This window comes from Paroedura picta, chromosome 15, assembly GCF_049243985.1.
Source record: "Paroedura picta isolate Pp20150507F chromosome 15, Ppicta_v3.0, whole genome shotgun sequence".
Taxonomy (NCBI): domain Eukaryota; kingdom Metazoa; phylum Chordata; class Lepidosauria; order Squamata; family Gekkonidae; genus Paroedura; species Paroedura picta.
The window spans coordinates 21182180-21191705 of NC_135383.1; the positions used below are offsets into that span (position 1 = coordinate 21182180).

Consider the following 9526-nt stretch of genomic DNA (forward strand, 5'->3'; position numbering starts at 1 on the left):
CTCTCTACCTGCCTCTGCAATCTCCGCCTCCTGCAGTTTACCTGCCTAGATTGGTCCAAAGGCAAGAAACCCCTCCCGAGCGCGGCCTTTTTTTCCCATTCACAATCAGCCCCCTTCCCCCCCCTCCCGCGCCAAGGTAAAGCCAGTTCAAAGGACCGGTCCGAACTTCAAAAACGACGGGGGTCTGGAGGGTGTGGGCCCCTTTTTTGACGCAGGCGCGCCGGCTGCCTGGCCCCTTCCTACCCCGCCGCGCGAAGGTGTTCGGACTGGCACCCGCCTCGTGAAATTGACAAGCCCGCTTAAAATTGACCCGACCGCTTGAAATTGACACGACCGCTTGTCAATTTCACCGCCAGTACACGGAAGTGGTCCCAGGAATTGGCTCCCTCCGGCAGAACCGGGCTTTAAAGAAGGGTCGAACGCCCTTTCTCAAGCTAAACGCTTTTGGTTTTTTATTTTGGGTTTTGTTTGCTCAAGATCCTCGGTTGCACATCTGGACACCTGCGAAGGTTCCGTTAGAAACGAGGCCTTGCCTGATATTTTGCTGGACAAACAAACAAAACAAAACCCCAAAGCAAAAATGCGCCTGGTTCCATTTTCATTGCTTTCCTATTGCAGAGGGACGCAAAACCTAGTCTAGTCTAGGAATAATTTTAGGTTACAAATGTTAAAAAGAAAAAAATAAAACCGTAGTAGGCAGCACATTTCCCTGCTCCCAGAGGGCCTTGCTCAGGCGCCGAGGAGAGCAAGGAGCCCAAACCTTTCAAAAGCATTTCCACGAAGAGAAGTGGGAGAAGATGATCCCCCCCCCACACACACACACACCCCATCACCACTCCTGCACCTTTGTTCCGGGGGAGGCATCTGCCTGATGGGGAGGAAGGGAGAGTGAAGATTACAAGGGAGAGGAGATTTTACGGTCGAAATTCCGGATCCAGACCGGCTGGGGAGCAGAGAGGCTGCTAAAGAACAGAGCGAAAGCGCCTCAAAAACAAGATTCACCATTTTATCTCCAGAAAGGTGTCCCGACCAGAAACGCCAAACTTTCCCCCGAACTCCGGTGCCCGGAACCAAGTGGGAAAATTCGGTCCCTTATTTCCCCCCTTCCCCAAAGCAACCCGAAGAGCAACCCAGAAATAGCAGGGTAGGCCCCTTCCGAGTATGGGGGGGGGGTGTTGATGGGGGCCAAGTCTCTACCGACGGGTGGGCTGAAGCCCGAGGCCACCACAATTGCGGGCGTCACACAGACCCGGGAGACACCCCCCTCCCTGGTTTGAGGGCAGCAATTCTGGATAGCACTGTGCGCCCCCCCCCCCCGTTGGCGAGTGCCTGGCCCAGCAGGCACCGGCGGCTTAGATCTCCCCCCCCCCCCGTCCGCTCGCTTCCAGCCTAGCTGGGGCGGGGGGCTAGCCCTGGCGTGGGGAGGGGGCTGTTGTGTCGGAATCTCCGGACTCACAGTTGCCGCCCGAGGCTCCGGAGGCAGAGGAGGACTCGCGGGAGAGAAGCGCGCCGCTTACCCCTGCCGCATCAGACGCATCCTGGGAGGGGTGCCCTCGCCTGTCCACCCCCCCCCCCAGCCCTTGTTACAAAACAAGACAGACAGGGGGAAGAGGGGGGAAAAAAACACCAACAAAAGGATCAAAGGGGACCGGGATCCGGTCCTGGGTTCTGGATCCTCCCAGAGACTCACTCCGGCGGCGGCGGCGTCTCCCCAGAGGCGACCTCCGGCCCCCTTCCGCCGTCTGCCTCTCCTCGGCGGGGCTTAGTCCTCCATTCCCAGAGATTCCAGCTTTGCACCTTTCAGATCCTCTCTTTAAAATGTTCCATTAAATAAAAAGAGAGAGAGGGAGAGAGAGGAGAGGAGAGATCCCGTTTGGAGCCCCGACTTCCCTCCCTCCCCCTCCCCCCCCCCCCGGCCTTTCCTCCCCCTACTGCGCTGACGTTGCCGCTGTCAATCTTGAAGAGACCCGGCTCGGTCTTCGCCATAGGATCTTCCCACCAGCAGGCCCCCTGCTCTCCCTCTCTCTCTCTCTCTCTCTCTTTCTCCCCCCCCCCGAAGCCGGAGGGCCCCCTCCCCCGACGGTCCCTCCCCCTTTCGCCAAGAAGACCCTGGAACCCAGCAAAGACAACGCAGCCCCCCCCCCCCCAAGCAGCCGAATTTGGATCCGGCTCCCATCGGGGAGGGAGGGGGGCAGAGAGCCACATCATGGTTTAAATTAGAGTACATCTGGAGAGCAAAGCCAGGGAGAAGGGGGGGGCGGACACAGCCCCGCAGACGCCCAGGGCACCGGCTAATGGTGCGGGCCAGATAGCAGGCCTGGGCTGGGGGACGGAGGCGCGCCGTCCAGGCCCTGTCCAAAAGGGGCTGGGGTGATCCTGCCCCACCGAAGGGGGGAGAGGCCCTGGGGAGCTGGCTCTGCGGCCAGACATGGGGAGCTCAAGGCCACTCCAATGCAGAGGAGCAGGCAGATATGTGGCAGGTGTAGCTTCCCCAAGCGCTGCCACCATGCAAACATTTGCGTGTGGAATGGCTGGCTGCGGCACACAGCGGAGAAAAGGCACAGAGGAGAGAGGAGTGGGTGAGAGGAAGGGCCCAGCCAGCACCCTCTCTCCGGTTTGTGTTGGCCGTACAGCTCTCTCTCTCTCTCTCTCCCCTCCGCCTCCCCCACCCCAATAAATGGAGATTTTTTTCCATTCTTCGTTCCTAAGTGGCAGATTAGACAGATTAGTCCAGGAATGTGTCTTCACCTCGTTTCCAAGGTCATCTCCAGACCTTGTGGCAAAGAGTTCCATAGGCCAGGGGTAGTCAACCTGTGGTCCTCCAGATGTTCATGGACTACAATTCCCACGAGCCCCTGCCAGCAACTGCTGGCAGGGGCTCATGGGCATTGTAGTCCATGAACATCTGAAGGACCACAGGTTGACTACCCCTGCCCTAGGCTAATGGAGCGTGCCTGGGAAGCCCTCCTTCCAGCCAGCCACGGGCCTCCCTGATTGCATTGGATGCGCCAAACTCTCAGCATTACAAAAGAAAATCGAAGGTTTCTTCTTTATCTACAGCCTGGCCCTCCCCCTTTGCTCCATGCCCTGCTCTTGGGGGGGGGGGGCGACAGGAGCTGTTAGATTTTTGTATCTCTTTGAGTTCACAAACTGATGCACGGGTGGAATGCACTTTCTGCCCCTAGATCAAAGAGGCGAGGCAAATTACGGCCTCTTGAAAGCACCACAGCTTTTGGAAAACCCCACAAGAAAACCATTCTCAGGCTGAGCGGATCCTTCTGCAAAATGGGGGTGGTTGTGGCCAACCACGCAGGATTGCAGATGCAGAGATGCTTCCAGCATGCTTCCTGACAGGGCTTCACAGGAAACCTACCAATGCAGGGTCCCCCTTCCCCAAATTCTGGAGCAACCACACACACTCCGTTCAAATCAATGCATCCCTCTCAGGAGTTCTAGATTCAAATGGGTCGCTGTGTTGGTCTGAAGTAGCACAACGAAATCAGAGTGCAGCGGTACCTTTAAGACCAACAAAGATTGATTCAAGACGTGAGCTTTCGAGTGCAAGCACTCTAGAACTCCCTACATGACAGTGGGAATATATAGCAAAAATTAATTCTGTTATGTTAGTAAACTGTCTCACACATCCAAATACAGCCTATGAGAATTCTTTGCCAAAACAGCCGATCCATCCCCTGGAATTCAGTTGTAGTCCACAAAAACATAGGAGAAATAAAACTACGCCAGTGATCAAAGGCTCCCAACCCACCATTTGCTGCTGGCCCCATCTGACTCATTAAAAGTGTGAAACGTTCCTGCAAGGGAATTGCTGACATCTCAAGATTAAGGAGTTAAATTCAAAATTCCATTCCATTACCATTACCTTACAGTTCTAGGGCAGGCTAACCCAACAATTGCCCTGTGGGATCGCCTCCGGGGTCCCTCCCATCCCAGGGTTCTGCCTTCAAGCCCCAGATAACAAGCCCCCAACCCTGCAAAGCTCACAAGAAATGCCTGAACCAGATGACTCCCCCCTCCATGTGTCCCTAGCAGCTGGTATCCAGAGATATAGTGCCGCTGAACATGGAGGCCCCATTTAGCGAGTGTGCCCCCCACCCCCATCGAGGGGTCATAGACATACAGCAGGGGCAACCCTGTATGTCTAGAACCATGCCCATTCCCTTCCCAAATTCCCAGTATCCTCAACCAAATCCTGAGTTCAAATAATTGTAAAGGCCACTGGCATTTGCTTCCATTGGGGGGGGGAGTCAGGATTCCACACCAATGGTACCAAAGAAAGAATTTGGAACAGGAATACACAGAGATCATCCAGCTTTTTGGAATAGGCCAAGCTTTGGAACACACACACACACCCATTGTAAAAGACCCTAGAGCAGGAGTACTGTGGCTCTCCAGATGTCCATGGACTACAATTCCCATGAGCCTTTGCAAGTATTGTGCTGGCTGGGGCTCATGGTAATTGTAGTCCATGTATGTCCGGAGAGCCACACAGTTTGGCCACCACAGTTTAGTGGAAGAGACTTTTTTTACTGGTCCCCACAGTGGTCAAGGCAACACAGAGCAGGGCTCAGAGGCCTTTTGGACTGTAAGCATCTTGGGGGCTGGGGACTTTTTTGTTCCCCTGCCTCCAAGCACATCTGCATGCCTGGCTCACTCTTACAAACATTTGATTCCAAAAACCGCTGGCCTGTCTCTCTCCCTATACCTTGCTGGTTCTCTCTAGACCCCCGACTGGTTCTTTGGTGCAAGGGGCTGTGTGTGTGTGTGGGGGGGGGGGAACAGGTCATTCCCCCAAACCTTGTCCAAGAAAGTGTTCTGTGGGACGCTGAAGTTTGCATATCTCTAGCTGGCCTGGGGGTGGTGGATTTTTTTAAAAATAAAGGAAGCTTTGTGTCTCTTTCCCTCTTCAAAGAAGCCAGAAGGAAAGCAGAGAGAAGAACCCAGATTTTGCTTCTCAAAACTCAGATGCACGCGTGGTCCCCCCCCCCAAAAAAAACAACAACAGCCCCTCAGGGTGAAGGACTCAGTCGAGATCCAGGCCAACAGCCCAACCAGCCTTCTCGGGTAGACCTTCTCCTTTCCTGGCAACCTGTCTTTGGGGCAGAGTTCAAAGAGAAGGGGGGCCTGCAGAAATAAAGGCCATTTTAACGCACTGGAGAGAGCCAGGGAACACGCCCCCCCCCCCCCAATAACCTTAAAAATAATTGATTCTCTTAGGGACAATTTCATCTTGGGGGAGGGGGGGGAGAAGGAGGGGGTTTAGAACCACCTCCCGGTCGCTTTTCATAGGGGACGTCTGTCTTTCTCTCCCCCCCCCCCCATTTCATTCTCAGTCGATGGGAAATCCAGGTTGCCGGGTCCTTTTTTCCCTGGCTACGAGGGACTCGGTCGGCCGCTTCCCAGCCGCCCCCAGCCCCGTTCTTCAAGGCCGGTTTCTCTCGAGGAGCCTCTCCCGGGAAGAAGCCACCCCCCCCCCTCTCAAAAGGAGAAGCCCGTCTGTGGATGCCGGGCGTCGGAGGGCGCCGTCGGGGCTCGTCTGAGCAGGCCGGGACTGTGGGGCGTGGGGGGGGGAGGGAGAGGCGCACCCCTGAACCCTCCCTTTGCCTTTAATATTATTATTAATTGGGGGGGTCACTCCGAGGCCCTAGAGGCGCCTGAGGCCGCAGGGCAGGTGAGCCGGCAGGGTTCCGGGGTGCGGAGGGGCTTTCTGGGTGGAAGGGACCCCCGGAGAAAACGGCCGCGACGCGGGGAGACCCCCTTCCAGGCCAACGACCCCTCAGCCCTGCCCTTTCCCGCCCCCTCCCCCTTCCTCTCACAGGCATGCAGCCGTCTGGGCACTAAGGCCTGGGCCAAACACTGCGATCCCTAACCCACTTGCTCCGGAAATCCTCCTTGGATTTGGGGTCCAGCCTCCCTTTAACGGGGCGCGGCTCTACTCCCGAGTAAGGCACCTCATTTCCAAACGGGCGTGTGTCTGTGTGTGCGGGCCTGCAATTTCTCCCTCCCCCACCCCAAAAACCCCGAGTAAAGTGACGTTTTGGGCTGCGAAGGCCCATTGAGGGAGCCAAGGCCGGCTCTGAGGGGCGCCGAGAAGACCCCGAAGATGGAAGGGCTCGTGCCAGCACAGAGGCGGCTGCGCCCCCCCCCTCAGCCCCTGTCAGCCAAGCAACCCAATGCGGTGGTCTTCTTGGGGACTAAGGGGGACCCCCCCACAAGGCCTGCAAACCTCCGCTTGGAGCAGCCCCGGTTCCTCCCGTGCAGACGGGCGGATCCGGCCCGCGGAGACCCCCGAAGGACAGCCGGGGGCCGACTGGCTCGTCTGGAGGGCCGCCGGACTCTGCGCTCGGGCGCACGGGCGCGATCCTATGCCCGTTCCCCTAGGCCGAAGGGGATCGCGGCGTCGGTGGGCCAGGGAAAGGCCGCGGCCTCCCGTTGCTTTTTTAAAAAGAACAAGAAAAAGAGAGAGAAAACGCCTCTTTTAAAAATATTCCCCCCGCCGGAGGAAGTTCTCTGTGAAATAGAACGAAGCTTCCCACGCGGCTCTTTTTAAGGGGAAAAAACCCTTTTGGGGCAGAATATTTCGGAAGTGCTCCTGGGCGGAAGGCGAGTCGGGGAGGATTTTCGGTCCGAGCTTTTCAGCCCCTTCTTTGGACAACCGAGGAGGCCGCCAAGCCTCTTCGACTGGAGGGATACCGGGGTAGCCGATTCGGATTCACTCCGGAGTAAAGGCGGCGGCCTAGCGAAGGTGACCCGCTTCAGTCCGGGCCCCATCCCAGGGATGTTGGCTCGGGGGCCACGCAGTTCGTTTTAGGGAAGCGCCAGGGGCCTGCTCTCCCGGGGAAATCCGCCCAAGGCGTCTGGAGCCCGCCAGCCTCTTCTTTCCCTTCGGCCTTACTCTGGAGTAAACGGACTGGGTCGGACTGCTGGTGAAAGGCCTCGAGTTTGGCAGCGCTGCCTTCCCGAAACGGGTCCTCGGAATCGCGTTCCCTTGCGCTCCACAGGGCCTGCTCCGCCCGAAGCGTGCAAAGGATCGCGGCCTGACCACCCCTGCCATTTGTTTCTGCCTCCTTCGGCACGATCCTCGGCGTGGCTCGCCCCCCGCCCCAACTTTTCCTGGCCCAGCACCGGGCAGAGGCGCCTGGAAACTCCCAGATATTTATAGTCGCCGACGTTAATGCTCATTTATTCTTTTAATTCCAAACTAGGGTTTTCTTTATTTTAATTTTTATTATTATTAAAAAAATACCTTCCAGGAATGCTTCGAAAGGTCGCAAAATTAGGGGGTAATAAGTATAAATACAAGCGTTCGGGTCGGGATCCTAGACAGTCCAAGAAATCAATAATAATAATAATAATAATAATAATAATAATAATAATAATAATAATAATAATAATAATAATAATAATAATAATAATAATAATAATAATAGTTTTCACCTAAGCCAACCGGGCTTACTCCTCGATTAGCCTGCAAAGGATCGGCGCTTTAAAACACACTTTTCAAGAGCAAAGAATTTTATCCTTCTCCAAAATAATAATTTAAACGTTATCGGGGGCTTTTCTTATCAGCTGCCTCCGTCGGCAGAAAACTGCCCTTGAGTTTGTTGTTGCGCGGCCTGATTCTCGCGATTCACTTCTGACCCCACATTTGAGCCGCCGCCCAGCCCAGCCGAGGCCCGCCTTGCGGATGAACCCGCGCCAGGATCGCGCTGCGCCCCTCTCGGAGAGACGACTGCCACAAGTTAGCCCTACCTTTCCTTTGCTCGGATCGTGGCCTAAGCGTGGCATTTATTAACACAAACTAAGCAGGGAGAGGGGCCGTTGTTGAATTTTGGGAAGTGGGGGAAAGAAGGGGGGAGGGGGACAGGACTTCCGACAGAAGCAGAAGGGTGAAATTGGGGGTGGGTGGGTGGGTGGGGTGAGAGAGACCTAAAGAGGTAAATTCTGCACCCTTATTTTGGGTCCCCTTGGAGGAGAGTTGGAACTTCGGGAGGCCGCCCTCTCCGATGGCAGGCGAAGGAGAGAAGCCGCACCCAAGGGCGCCGCGCACGAGGCGTTGCTTTGCCGCCGGCGCAACCAGCGCGTGGCCCGCGGATCGGCACCGCCGGGCGGCTCTGGTGGTCCTTTGCCAAAGGCCGGCGACAAAGGAGCCCCTCTGAGTCACGGGTCGAGAGAAGGAGTCGAGGAACCAAAGGGGGGGGGATCCCCGACGTGAATAGGCGGCCCAGGGCCCCCCAGAGCGAGGCATGCCTAGAGGAGGGGGCTCTCTTCTGGACAACAAGGCCGGGGGGAGGGGGGGCATCGCCGGGCCGTTCTGAAGCAGCCGGAGCCAAGTTCGAGTCCAGCGGCGCCTCGAAGACCAGCGCAGGCCAATTCTGGGCAGGGGCTTCCCTGTTCTCTTGTGCTGGCCCGCGGAAGCTTCTGCCCAGAATTAAAACTCCGTGGCCCTTCCAGGCGGCTCCCGGGTAGAGAAACAGGGAAGGGAAGGCGACCGTAAGCCGCTTTGAGACTCCTTCAGGTAGAGAAAAGCGGCATATAAGAACCAGCTCTTCTTCTTTTAGTGAGACAACCACCTGTCCCCCCCGCCCCCGCCCGTTCGCCGCCCTGCCTGGAAAGACGAGCGCCGGCTTACCGGCCAGGATCGCTGGTCCCAGGTCCGCGGACTCCGAGGAGGACTGCTGAGGCTCGCCGTCTCACCCCCACCCCAAATCTTAAATTTACGGGGGAGGGGGAGGGGGGACGCAACAACTGCTCTTTCCCCTGGACCTTCCCAAAAGACAGTGCTGGGTTTTGGGGGGTTTTTTTTGTTGTGTGTGTGTGTGTGTGTTTTAACACCCTAATGGATCTTTATGGGACAATTTTTTGTTGTTGTTTTAAAAAAGATCCAGAGTTTCTCTCTCCCCCCCCCCCACACGCCCTTGAAAGTGAATTCAAACTCCTCCGCGCACTCCCACCGTCACGTGGTCCCGAAATTGGGAACAGAAGCGGTGCTGAAAAAAGGGAATCGCCGCTCAGCCTCTTAATGAACCGTTTTCGCCCAGACCTTAAATGTCTGTACGCGAAAGGGACCCGCGATCCAGCCGGCCTGGGCAGCGACTCCGGGGAGCGGGAAGGCCCACGTCCCTCCGCGCTCCCTTAAGCGGAGCAGCCGGCGTCCGGCGGCGGCGAAGCAAGGACAGGTGATGGACGCGCGTCACGTGTGCACGGCCCCTTCGGGTCTGCAGCTTCTCCTCGCCCTCCAAGCCACACGTGGCGAGGAAGAAGCAGACCCGTGTCGCCCCCTCACCAGTCTCAAAGAGAGTCCCCCCCTCCCCAAAAACTGGAGGAAGGACCAAACACGTGTCTTTAAAAATCTCAGCCAGACGTTATGTCAGCGGAGGAATTGGAGGAAGAAACGCGACCCCCAAACGAGTGCTTTCGGCGTCCGCCCTTGGATCACGGGCAGCGTCCGCGTCGCCCTGCCGGGCTTGGCTTCGAGGGGGCCCCGAAGATCGCCCGCCCGCCCGTC

General features: G+C 56.9%; 1 protein-coding gene across 2 annotated transcripts in view; it reads right to left on the reverse strand.

The window, feature by feature from the left end:
• Window positions 1–8788, reverse strand: part of TBX4 (T-box transcription factor 4) — a 96849-nt gene extending 88061 nt beyond the window's left edge. The window contains exon 1 of one of the 2 annotated variants that reach the window (XM_077311975.1): window positions 8651–8788. The gene's annotated coding sequence lies outside the window, so the exon portion shown is untranslated. Of the gene's footprint in view, window positions 1–1690; window positions 1882–8650 lie in introns of those variants that run through there. The other variant, XM_077311974.1, reaches the window with a different exon arrangement.
• Between the last annotated feature and the right edge of the window lie 738 nt (window positions 8789–9526).